The sequence below is a fragment of the Telopea speciosissima genome, chromosome 11 (genome assembly GCF_018873765.1).
Source record: "Telopea speciosissima isolate NSW1024214 ecotype Mountain lineage chromosome 11, Tspe_v1, whole genome shotgun sequence".
Lineage (NCBI taxonomy): Eukaryota > Viridiplantae > Streptophyta > Magnoliopsida > Proteales > Proteaceae > Telopea > Telopea speciosissima.
Genome location: NC_057926.1, coordinates 10,071,013 through 10,085,225, shown reverse-complemented (window position 1 = coordinate 10,085,225; position 14,213 = coordinate 10,071,013). Strand labels below are relative to the sequence as shown.

Genomic DNA, 14,213 nt, shown 5'->3' with positions numbered 1-14,213 from the left:
AAAGTTCTCTCAAAAGTATTTTCAAACTCCAGAGCAGCGGTGAGTCGATCAGTTCTCTCAAATCTTTTTCCTCTGTCAACCGTCAAACCTCTCTGAAATCTCTTTCAAACGACAGAGAAACGGTGAATCGGCAACTGTTGCTAGTTGAGCTGGTGAATTCGACAGTAACCTGGTGTTTCACCAGGTACGTAATAGATTGGAGGCATTCTATTAGTAAAAGATTTTGGAGATTCTCATCAGTCATACCAATTCTCGCAAGTCCCACAAGGTTCGATCCCATTCAACCCTTCTCCTCTGCTTTTTTCTTACATGTTTTGATTTCTCATAAAGTATTAGTTCTTGTGTTTGATCTGTTGTTAGTATTTCAAGTTTTTTGTCCAATATTCTTTTGTTTAGGGTTTCTATAGTTGAGTTCTGTTGTTTTAAATTTTTTTTTTTTAATCTTAAACTCTCCTTTCTCTCTCGCTCTCTCTATTTCTGCTTCGATTCATTCTGTGTTTATCTATGGATTTGCTTATTTAGTTTATATATGTATGAACATGTGTTTATACTGGATCATGAAACCATATATGATCATAGTTTATATATGGATTCATTTTAGACCCTGAATCCATAGCCAATCTGTTGACCCTAACTACAAGCCACCGTTTGGTAACATATTATACCTCTTTACAAACCATTGTTTTGGAATAAGAGTCGATAATGTAATATTTTATTTGGGGCGTAGTTTTTTTTTTTTACATTTAAAGTTGATATGTTTGATAACATTTTATAATATTAAGATAACTAATAATAAGTATAATTTTTTTTAAAAGTTCTGTATACCGCTAGTCCTAGAATCATGCATATTTTTTTGGGGATTTTCTGAATCTGACACCCACACCTACTTGCTATGAGGTGATCTCTTGTTATTGATAATATGTTATTACAGGACCTAGAAGAATTCCTGATGTTTGTTGGAGACCCAAAGGCTATGTTGGGTTGCTTGTGTCTAGGGACATGATTTATTTAGGGACTAAGATTTTCCTTGTCACCCACCTATATTTTAAGGTGTGCAAAACTTCAGTGGTTCAAAAGTTTTGTCCGACCAACAGCCAGTGCTACTGCCATCGTTCCTTTCATTGCCTTAACTGTATTTGTAGATGAGAGAGAGAGAGAGAGAGAGAGAGAGAGAGAGAGAGAGAGAGAGAGACCCTTCCCTTGGCAATATGCTGGTAGACAACCAAACATGACAAGGAGAATTGAGGATTTTCTTTATTTCACTTCACTTTTCCCAACAGATGGAGCCTTCGTATTCCTTAAATTTCACTTGCTGGGAAGCTAAACATAGCCAGAGGATTGGAGGCTAAAGAGTAAAAACCAAGGAATTTGGCATGCAGGTTCTTTGAGACCAGGTTCCTTACCTGTGGATCTGATTAGTAGGTTACTTAAGTTTTCTTTAGGGCTGGAAGTATGTTCAAAATGGGCTAAAAGGGTTCCCTTTGATAGAAAGTATTAGAAAGGTCAAGGGTTGGTTTCTTAAGGGGTTTTAATGGAACCCTGAGTTCCAAAATCTTGATTATGTGTCGCTATTGGCCCACCCAAGCACTAAACAGTTCCGAATTTAAAGGTAGTGGCAATTGCATAATTAGTTGGAAGTTCCAAGTTCTTGAACAAGAAGAAGACATAATCTTGGTATAATGGTAAATAAATCTGTGGAGGAGGGACATTGATGCAGTTAAATGTAGGATATAGGAATTTATTTCTTTGGGTAATTTTGTAATTTCATTTATTATTTTATTAATGTTGATAGAATCATAGAGATAGTGTTTGAATAAATTTTGCTTCCAGTTTTAGAAACCATTTAGGATTTCTTTTCTTTATTTTCCTTATATATGTAACCAGTTATGGAGACATAAAATTGATTGGAATTTGAATCAAGTTTTATGGCTTAATGTGCTGCTGAGAGCTAATATCATGCTATTCATGTTAGCCGATTGCTTCTCTTCCCCTTTCTTCTCACGTTACATCATTACAGGTGTTTCATCCTCCTTTCCCTTATCCTTCTTCATTATTCCTCCTCTTCTATTCTATGTTTACTTATTCTTCGTTACTGTTCTTTCTCCTTGTATTTGCTTCATTGATGTTTTGAATTATATGCAAAACTAAAATTTTAATTAGTTTTAGAAATACATGAAGGGGAGGAGTGATGTAGGAAAGTCACGCACTAAAGTTTTCATACCAATTTGATGCTTGACAACCACTGGACATCCCACATCGCATATAGAACTATGGTCCTACAAAGAATCAGCTTTTTAATCCATTGAGAGTAAAAACAATCCTAAAATAACCAAAATAGCAATTAGATGGGTAAATTTAGGAGAAGGAAAAGTAACTGTTTGGGTGGGAAAAGGATTAAAACTAAAGTAAAAAGTACAGTTTGCAGTAAAACTAGGGGGTTAGGTTTTGGTATGATGGTTGTTGGCTAGGGCTTAAGGAAAGTTTGAGTTAATGGACAATTTTATTTTGCACTGTAATCCATTACAAGTAACTGAAGATAGAAAGTATGAGGAGAACACCCATATATGCATACAATAAAGGGAATTGAAATGGACTAATTAGGATTGTAATGATTGTAATGGCAGCTTACAAGGTGTAATGGTGAGACCTAAAGACAATATCTAAGAACACACAAAATTAGATCAAAACAGTCCTAGTTGAATTACAAAGTTTGGTGATGGTGAGACCTAAAGGGTTTAAAATTTTCTGATATTAAGAAAAGATTCAGTTTGAATTACCTCCAAGTTTAAACTTCAATTCTCCAGCTTCAATGGCTTTTACATCTGGCAGTCCATTAGTAACAACAAATTTCCCTCCATAAGATTCGGTTACAATGAATAGAGGACTCTGTTGGAGGCTCTCATTCTTATAGAAAAGCTCCTTCAAAGGTTGTGTTGAGACTTGAGAGAGAGAAAGAGATAGAGAGAGGCAAAGATAAAACAAGAGATGAACAAAGCTCCAGACATCAGTTTTGGTTGTATCTACAATTCAAATTTCATCAATTCAAATTCAGCTTGTTTCTCAGCCAAATTTCGTCTATCCTCTTGTACAACCAATACATTTGATGGGCATATATGTAAAAAAAAAAAAATAGTGTTCATGCATATAGAAGCATGAAATAGTGATGCCAGAATGGTGTCTTTTATGGAGTCTTATTTTCCTTTTTCTAATTGCTATAATTATCATAGGTTTTAGGCCTGAGTTGTTCTGTTATTCTACATTTCGATAGTTTCCAAAGCTGCTTCTGATTTGATTTCTTGTGTTGATAGTCAATTTATGATTGATTTTAGGCCTTCTCTTTTTATAGGTTATTAAGAAAGTTAGGGTACCATCATATGGCAAGGTGCTTATTGTGCTTAACTTCTCTTTATTTGTTTTAAGTTTGCACTTGACAAGCACATATACTTACTATAATTGTGATTTTGTTCCAATGCATGTATAGGTGATGGCTGAGCAACAGAGTTCTGGGGACCCTAATGCATCATTGTCATCGTCATCTACAAGTACAACATTCGGTTTCTAGTTTTGAATACTTAATAATTAGGCTGATTGCATTAATTGGACGTACAGCACATTAGTCAGTAATACCGTCACATTTTTTAATTGTAGGTCGTAAGAGAGGGCGCACAAGAGGCCTTTCTATCAATGCAAGGACTAGCTCTACTAAGAAAGATTTGGAATTAGACAAGCATAACATTGTAGTTGGAACTAATGCAGCTGAGGCATCCACATACTCTGGACTACTTGCTAGGATCCCAACCCTACTACCATTAAACTATCCTGACTGGAGAAAGGTTCCGAATCATCATAAAGAAGATGCGTGGAAGAAAATTGAGGTATGGTGATATCCCATCTTATTTTCACTATAAGATTGACCTAATTTCATAGGTAAGTATTGATTTTTTATTTGGGTTTAGACTTGTACTAATTGAATTTGTTTAATAGGAAAAATTTAATGTTTCGAAAGATGCCCAACGTGTTATTTTCATGAGAATGAGCCACTCATGGCGGGATTTCAAGGAAGTTCTGAAAAAAGAGACAGAGAGAAAATATCCTAATTTTTATAATGCTCCCCGCCCTACTGATCCCGTAGACATTCCAGCTGATCAATGGGCGTACCTCATAGGGAAGTGGACATCTGAGGACTGGCAGGTAATATATATTTTTTAAAACAATGAATTGACCTAATTTTATTTTACTTAATTAAGTATGACACATATTTTAATGATGGGTTTGATATATGATAGGTAAAATCTATAGCTAACAAAAATAGGAGAGAGAACCAACAAGTGTCTCATACAACTGGCCGGAAGGGTTTCGCACAGGTAGCACACGAGATGGTAATTTTCTTATGCACATCTCATGAACATTTGGTAATATCATAAATGGATGTGATTATATTTGATCTAATTATCATATCTCGCTTGTTCAATGAGTTGAACACCCCGATGGTGCGATCCTACTAGAGTGTAGGTATTTAAGAAAACCCACCAAAGGAGAGATGGCAGTTACATAAATCAGGTGACAAGAGATATCATAGTAAGTATTTGTCAAGATTAATAATGTCTATAAATTTTATGCATATTCTTGGGTATCTATTGGAATGTCCGTTGTTAACTTGTTATACATTGGTTTGTAGGATAAGTTTGACGAGAAATTGGAAGAATTGCCCCCAGAAATGAGAGAGATGAGTGTTGTCCAAAATGATCTTTTCGTGGAAGCATTTGGCGTTGATCCTCCAGGCTGAGTGCGCGGTGCAGGCCTAGGCGTAAAGCCGAGTACTCTTGGCCTTACACAAAGAAATATTGAGGAAAGACGGGAGAAATAAGAAAGACAAAGAGAATTTGCAATGATGAAGGAAGAAATTGTTGATTTGAAACGTGTTGTAGCTGATCTATCCCAAATACTTCGGGGTAGAGGTAGTTCGGAAAGTTCAACTCACTTATGTAAGTTATAAAATTATAAAATTTTGTTGGTTTTTTATTTTAATTTTTATTTGAAGTACTATATATATTGATTTTGCTCACCCATTCATTTGAACAGTTGATAATTGAGGCCATTGCATAAGTTGGCTTATTTTTTGACCGTCTATCTGTACAGGTAAGCTTTCAGTACTGTCAAGATTTGAGTTTCATTTGAACTGTTGAATGGATAAGTTTTGAGTTTGATTTGGGTTCTTTTGATAGTCTTCTTCTCTACTTTTTATTTATTTATAGTGACTAATGATGATGTTGCTGGCTGCTACTAATTCTTCTACAGAGATACTTCTCTTTTTATTCTTTTTCCTTTGTAACGATGAATTGATGATACTACATGGCTGTTGCATTGTTGCTACTTGCTTGCAACTCAATTGAAAATGAAAAATCCCAATTTGACCTTATTGGATTTGTTCATCAACTTGAACCTTGGAGATCTTTCATGCATGAAGGGTGTAACCTTATATGGATTCTCCTATATATACCTGGTTTTTCTATATAAATATCCTTTCATGTGTGAGATATTAATGTTGTAGTACTGGAACTGATACTTTGATGCAATTAAGTTTTCTGGGTTTTTGACATTAAGTTATGTTGGAGATCGATAGATATGATTGAGAGAGCTTCAGATCGAGTATATATGTATAATACATACACTATTAGAGAGTCACAGACCAAGAAGCCAGCAACCATTACATCTTCTTGAGTTGAGTCTGATCGAGTTGATGAGTGAGTGAGTGAGTGAGTGAGTGAATGAGAGAGATGATAAGATTCCAATACAGTAGTAGTAGAGCAAGTAGCAGCAATGCAGCTAGAATTCCGAGGATTCAAATTTTGGACAGCTTTTAGACACCCCTTCTAGGCAGGGCAGCAAGGATTAAAACTCTACTATGGGTAGGCAGACATGCCTTGTAGGAAAAGTGCTTGGGGCTGCAACAGTTCAAGGAGACACAGCAGTTGCAGAGCTGTCTGCGAAGCAACTTATTAAGTTAGGACCTGAAAATGATGATCTTCAGGTACAGTTAGCAAACATATACGCAAATGCTGGCCGGTGGGATGACGTTGAAAGGTTACGAGGAAGAGAATATGCCAGGGGACCTCAAAAAAGCCCTAGGATAAGCTTGATTCAAGTTGTGCAATAGCAGTAAGCTAAGGTCCATTATCTGCACACCCATAGATAGAGTTCATGAGACCTTTGACTTCGACCCATCTCCTCATTCCTATTACTCTATTTTTTTTTTTTTTTTGGGGTACTAATTCCTATTACTCTTTCATGAGTTCAAAATATTTCAAGAATTCTGAAACAGGCAAGGACTGAGTCATTGCCCATTCGTCAGGTAAGTTCCCCACAACTTTCAAGCTGTCTTAGTTCCCCAACTTCCAAGCTGTCTTCTGGCTTCCAATCAACTCAGCTGATTCGTTCAGGCAATCTGTCAGATGCGTACCTAACTATATTTTGATCTGAGCAGCAGGAGTGTGTTAGTGGTTACCACATACTTGTTCCAGCTAAGATTAAATGATATTTAGAAGCTAATTATCAAAAGCGGGAATTTCCTAGATCTACTAGATTAAAAAAAAATTACAAAATCATTAGTAGTAAATTATGTTTTACATTCATAAGTTACTTGATTTAAAAAAATTTACCAAACCTCCACATGAGTAAAAAAAGTTAAATGAATAACCCAAAATGCCCCAACATCCTTCTCTCTCCTCCTCCTCCTTCTCCCGACGGAACCAACCACTCCCTTAATCTCCCTCCCCTGCAATCCCGCCGCACCCTTCTCCTTTCAATAGCAGCCCTCTAATTTCTAATTAAAATGGTCTGTAAATCAATCAATGGGATCGCCTAGACCTAATGGGTTGATTCAAACCTGGAATAGCATTTATAGATAGGAATGGAGAGGCTTCGAATGGGACTGGTTCAACACAATCACAAGACATGGCAGGTTGGAAAGATGCAACAGTAGTGAGATTTGTAAAGACCAGGAATCATGGGTTTGAATCTTTTTTGGGAGGGGAATGATCTCCCACAGTTTCAGGTCTTTTGGGCTGGGGGGTTTAGAGTCGTATCAACTCGGTCCAACCCATGGTAATGCAAATAGCAGAAAAGAGCATTATTGAACCAGAAAAAAAAAATAAAGAGTAGGAAGAACTAAGGCAGAAACATGGTGAAACAGAAGATTAAAGAGTAGGAAGAACAAAGAGCATTATTAGAATATTTATTTCTGATTTATCTTGAAAAAATTGTATGATCTGTGTTAGATTTGTTTTTTTGGACCTCCGGTTCATCTTTCTCTTCGTATTTCAGTATTTGTGTGCATGTGTATTTAAATGCATTTATTGCCTTGATTTTCATTGAATCTAAAATCCCTAGGCATTTGGGTATTCTCAGCATTTTTTGATTGAAGCATGATTCTTGTCTCTATGTAAGCAATTCCAGGGTTTCAATAGGAAGTAATGCTACTTTTTAATGCTTACTTCTCCTTGAGACAAGCTTTAATTCAAGAAGGAACGATTAGAATGGGCAGCAAGGGGGGGGGGGTGTGCTCAGGTGTAGGGCAGCAAGGGGGGGTGTATGCTCAGGTGTAGGGCAGCAAGGGGGGGAGGGTGTGTGTGCTCAGTTGTAGGGCAGCAAGGGGGGGTATGTGCTTGGTTATTCACAATACACAACCTGATGCATTTAAGAATTTTTCTTTTCCATTTCAGTAAGGGTGCATCCCTCATTCCATTATATTTACACTTGCATAACCCTTGTATTGACACTTGCATTTGAGCATTTTCATGGCATTTCTTGTATTTAATTTTGCAACTTTCTTCTTCAACCCACCCACAGTATTTTGTGATCTTATTAGTTATAGTAGATATATACAGGTTTTCCTTGATGAAGTAGGCCAAGAAGGGAAGTAATAATATCCAAGTACTACTGCCCTTGGGTGGTATACATATGATGGTAAAACATTGGCTATCTTATAAGGTTGTCGGCACCTTATGCTTTGCTACTTTTGATAATGGCTTCCATATTTAATGCTCTGAATTTACTTCTATGGAAACAACCCTTCTAAATCTTCTTCAGGTTTTTCTCATAGCAAGCTTTATTTTACACTTCTTGCAAAAAAAGCTACTTCTGTTAGACCTGCCATATGCAAGCAAAAGTTTGCTGGATGGAAAGAAAAAAAAGAAAATCCCTATAACTTCTGAGCTCATACCTTGTTTTGGCTACTGTTCCTACTTTCATAAATTATTTTAATCTTATTCCAGTCATTAAAAATGTCATTCAATTGTAATTTATGTTGCCTGTGATTGCTATGTTTTAAAGTTTGGTTTTAGACCTCAGTTCATATGTATTCTTCTCCATTCACTTCAAATCTCTTCTACCATTTCTTGTTAACCCATCCTGCTGCTTAACTCCATTGCCCAGCTTACCCCTGGTTATTGAGATACTAACAGTCTCCTATTCTGCTCCCAACCAGTAAGGTTATCAAGCGGGTACTTAGTAAACTCCAGCAGCCTTTTCAATATCTATTAAAGAAAAATCACGAATATGGTTTAAAGATTTTCTTATAATTGTTATGTTAAGCACCAATTAGTGTTGGTAAGTAAAGCTTAAAAATGTCTCCTATATCAGTATAGACTTCAAAAAGCAATCCAGTAGCTGAAATATGTTGGAAGGAATGTTCTTCTAACAGAATAATTAAAATTACTCAATTGCAGTCAATTAAGCCATATCTCCATCTTATAGTATAATTAACATTATTCAATCACTTCAGGAGCAAACCACAAGGAAAGAAACAAACTGTGGTTTGAAATAGACAAGTCAGGAGGTAGTAATTAATTAGCCAGTTAAGAACATCTAGGAAAGTTGCACAATTCAAGGCTGAGTGTGGGCTTGAGTGTAAAGATCTGTCAAGGGGTTTTATTTATACAAACCAGTGAAGGATGGTTGATTGGATTGTTTATCTGTCCCCATAATTTTTTGTTTACTTTGTTATTGGCACTTGTGCATACCTCTTGTCACCTTCAGTCTTACTAATTAGTTTATATTGCTATTTAATGGTTTTGTGTAGGATGGAGATGGTGTTCAGGTCTTGGAATTTCACTTTTGGGCTTGGTTTCCTCACTGGGAGTATAACTTTGGTGGTTTCAGAGATCCATGAATTGATATTATTTTCTTTGCTAATTGGGTTATGAATTTTGTATAGAAGGGGGTCTCTTTGTGTCTTTTTGCAATATCAGAACCTTGGTACTATGGATTTTGTGTAGGAGGAGATCTTTTGTCTTTTTGCAATATCTGAACCTTAAAACTATGGATTTTGTGTAGGAGGGGATCTCCTCTTTTTGCAGTATCGGAACCTTAGTACTTTAGACACTGTTTTTATTTTATATTTAATGGATAATTTACATAGTTCAATTTATCTTGTCATTAGTAAAACCATTATTTTGTGGGATTAATGTCTTCTATATGAAACAAGTGATCGAAAAGATTAATATGAATGAATGTGTATTATATATGAAATAGGTGGCAGGATGAATCTATTATATTTGAAACAGGTTAATGGATTAGATATAGAAGCTATTTTTGTAAAAAAAAAAAACCCATATTAGAGGCGTTTTTATAAACGTCGGCAAAAAAAAAAGCGAGGACCCCAGTTACCGGCGTTTATTGACAAATGCCGCAATATTAAAAAGTTGTTGTCTATGACGGCACTTTTATAAACGTCGCTTTAGTATACTTATCCCGACATTTACTATAAACGTCGTAACAATTAGAAATTCAGTGCCTACTACGGCACTTCCAAAAACGTCGTTGTAGGAAATCTTCCACGGCGTTTATTAGAAAACGCCGCGATAAAGGCAACGGCAGTACCTTCACCGACATTTTTGCGGCACAAAGTATAAACGCCGTCATATCATACGGCGGCGCTTTTTGGATCTATAGCGGCGCTTAAAAACGCCGTCGTAGAACCAATTTCTTGTAGTGTTGGATTTATATAGGGGTTAGGCTTAAGGCCTGTTTGGCTTGTGTAAGTTTTTAAGAAAAATGCATTCTATAGTTCATTTTATAGCCTATAGGCCTATAAGTGGGCCCCACATGGTTACATTGCCTGGGCAATATTTCCACGAGACAATTTAGGTATGGGGAGATGATTCGAGATGCGAGACACTGGGCCCCATACATTAGAGATGAAAAATACGCACAACAGAAGCACTGGTTGATCCGAATCGACCAGTGACAACAACAATAGGAAAGTTTGGGCTTAAAGTGGAATTTAAGCTCACTTGGAGGGAGAATTGAAAAATGGTTTCTTCTAAAAACATGATGTCCTATGAGTCTAGTTTCTTAAAAAAACAATAATCAAGGCAAACGAGGTTCAGATGATGGAGTTATGTCATTTTGACTGAACAAGGGTCAATCTGCCAGAATAGAAGAATTCAATCCATGACAACAACTTGAACTAAAATTCTAGATCACTTGGTAAGAAGAATTGGACAAAGGTTCCTTCTAATAAAATGAAGATATATGAATCTAGTTTCTAAAAAAATTAGAATCAATGTGAATGATGTTCGGATGATGAAGTTATGCCATTTTAATTAAACAAGGGTCGATCTGCCAGGGTAGCAGAATTTGATCAGTGGGCTTACATCCTTAACTCGACCACTCTGTCAAAGCTCCACAGGCTGGCCCGGAGGTGCCAAGAAAGCTGAATTTGGAGTGGTCACTGCCATGGCATACAAGGAGTTCGTCAGTGCAACCACATTTCTACCAACCAATACCAATACTCTCTGATTCATGGAGAACGAGTGCGTTGCAAAAGATGGAGCCACCATTGTCACCCCTATCCTATTCTTCATCACCAGACTCAACACCGAGAACCGTAACACAAATCGTTGCCCATATCTTAGCTTAGTATATGATGCCGGCGCAATGATCATTGGCCTTAATGCCAAAAATTCTGAATCCAAATAAGTAGGTGAGAATGCCTCTAATCTTAATTCCGTTGGATAAAGAACGCCGGTGAAGTTGTAGTACTGATGGGGATTGCTTCCTCCCACTAGAACTCGACCGTCACATAGTAAGATTGCAGTCGAATGGTACATACGTGGAGTGGTAGATGGGTTTAGTACTTGGAACCGAGACCCGTTTTGGTTATCAGGTTGATACAGAACCGGATAGAAAACTGGATCTCTACCAATTTCCCACCCGGCAAGCCCCCTTGCGGCACCGTTGATGATCAAGACTTGGCCATTGGGGAGTAAGATCATATCTCCCATCACTCTAGCAAGCGGCATTGTCTCTATGGTCCATGTCAGTAATACGGATCCTCACACGTGTATTTAAGGTTTCAATGAAGTTCCCTGAACTGGCCTCCTGGTATGAACCCCAAGGAGCTCCACCACAGATAAGGACCTCAGCTTCCACCGAAGACTGTTGTAAGTTCTTTAATGGGAGCAGAACTGAGGAGCCAGTGTAGGGGTAGGTCCGAGGCTGACCATCTGGAATTACTGGGAAAGTTTTCAAGACCGAGTTAGTGGTGTAGTTGAACAAGATTCCTTGATTGTTGGCGAAGATGAATAAGTTTCCATCCACATTGAGGTGAACAAATGGGTAGAGATTACTAGATTGTTCTAGAAACGTTAAGTTGAATACAGTATTCATCGATGCAGATTTGGGATAGAACTCGTCATTGTTCTGTTGGCCACCGATAACGATGACCCCGTCCATTCGGTAGTATATGATTGGTGGCGTACCAACGTGGTTGGTTGAGTCCATTTGGAAACTCTTGCCAGTCACAAGTACTACACGGCTTGAAAATCCTGACGACACGGTCACCATCATTGAATCCACTGCTTTGGATGAGACTGCCATCGTGGGAGACAGCACCGGAAAAGCACCAAGTGCGAAAACGCTCCTGTCCTGCAATGGCGGGAGTTGGAGCGTCCAGCCCACCAAAACCACCCGCCATTGCAGAGGACAGGAGCCAAATCCCACCACGTGTCGGTTTGGAGCATAAGGAGACGTATAGAATATTTACGTACATTATATTCTGCGGAGTGAGCAGTGCAGTCATGTAGGAAGACAAAGTCGTTTGGGGCATTGTGGCATATGCCAGGAGGCAAGGAGATATTAGAATGGCCAAAGTCGGTGCGATCGAAGATAACGACATGATCGTTGTTGAGCAATTGCATGTGCATATATGCCTGATATGCCATGGCATTGACCACTCCAAATTCAGCTTTCTTGGCACCTCCAAATTTCCAACAGCTTCATGATTGATTTAAAATTTTCTCTACGTATGCTTTAGGGAAAGATTTTAGGTTACGATGTAATGTTTCCTCACTATAGTAAAATGAGAGTTTCAGAAATTTCAATTATGATCATAGGTTGAGGAAAATTTAGGTTTTTATTACATATGCAGTGAGGACAGGTTTTTTCCATAAATGTGAGATCGTTTATAACTCCTTGTAGACATAGAATTTTAATGTCAAATTTTGAAGGAATGTGAATAATATGTTGAAAGCTATCTCTACCAAATTTAAGCTAAAAATAATTTTTGGGTAGGCTAGAAAATCTGTGAATCTTGGACTGTTGTCCTGAAAGCACAGCCTAGAACCTGATTTTGAGGAGGGTTATATTTAGACTTGTAATGGGAATTTTAAGTTTGAATTTTTTGGGTATGATCTCCGTTGAGTAGAGTTTAGCTTATAAAAAATTCAGAATTAAATGCAATTAGGAAGTATAGTGTCTGATATCAACTTGACACTATGTATAGAAACAAACATTCTAGACGCTAAATTTTGGCATAAGATAGAGATCCGACCTAGAAGGGGTGTTAGACTGTAAATTTTTTAGTAATAATTTTTCAATTATTTTAGTTTAATTATGGACAGTTTTGTGGTACTTTGAAGTTGAGAACTATTTATTTGGTATTTAATGGTTTCAGTGCACAGAAATTGGTAAAATCTATGTAGTGGAGTTATGGACTATGTTTCGGTAACAAGGACTTGGATTTTATAGATAAAATATTTTGGAATGGCTACATAAGAGTCTAGTGTTGTTCTAAAAAGTTAGGGAACATTTTGGATACCGGAAGAGCTATTTCCAAACTATTTTTGTTCGATGTGCAGATTGTGATAGAATCTGTACATTAGAGTTGTGGCATATGAAATGGGTATGAAATTAGGAACTTGAGTTCCAATTTTTGGTAGATATCCTAAAATAATTTTAAGTTATTCCCCTATAAAATTTGGTTGTCAATGGAGTTGGTTAACAGGGCGAAACCCTAGGATTCCCAAATTGGTACAGTAGAACCTATCGACAAAATTGTGATGGAGTAGTATAGGAAGGCATTTAGGTTTTTTCTAGAAGTCAGAAAGTATATATTAAGAAAGAAAAATATGTTACAGGATTAACGTCTAGGTATACCTAGACAGACAAAGATACATGAAAGAAATCAGCTTCAAAACCCCCTAGTTTTGGCAATGCCATCAGCAGGGAGTGAGAGAAAACCGCAGCCTTGTCACAGACCCACCTTCGACATTGCCATTACAAGGAACTCTAACCAAAGCATTATGTAAACATGTGCTTAGGTATGTTTTAGGCATCCAACTAACGTTAGAGGAGATGATACTTGGGCACCACCTCCAATTAGTAGGGCCTTTCATTCATGCACCATGTTTTGAGAGAGTATCAGCCATCATATAAAAGGGACCTTGTATAGGAGAGGCTTTTAAATGGGTGGGGGCCATATTTAATTAATATAGGAACACATTAGGAAAGGTAGAACTAGTATTGGTTACATGTATGGGTAAATAGGTAGTTGAGATTGTTTTACTTTGGACGGTGACAAATTGTTACTTTGAGCAACATCGAGGTGAGTGGGACTTGGCATTCACCACTTATGAATATATATGTTTTTCTTTATTATTTCTAGGGTTTCAACTGCACATGTACACGTTTAAATGATGATGTTTCCAGACTATATGATGATTTTCATGTAAAGGTATATGACTACACTATGTGTTATGTGAAAATGGATAAAAAGAATGAAATGACGAGATTTTAGGGTCTTATGTTTTGGACATGTCTACAACCCGTTCCTGCAGAGGTTTAGGTGTTCGATGAAGCACAATTATGTGTATATGTTCCATCTCATAGTCGGGAGATGTCGGGCCTAGCTAGCCAGATGCCCCAAGTGTGAT

The 14,213-nt window shown here is 37.3% G+C and overlaps 1 pseudogene; it reads right to left on the bottom strand.

Moving 5' to 3' along the window:
* Positions 1–10,676: 10,676 nt before the first annotated feature.
* On the bottom strand, positions 10,677–11,977 carry LOC122644764 (annotated as a pseudogene).
* Between the last annotated feature and the right edge of the window lie 2,236 nt (positions 11,978–14,213).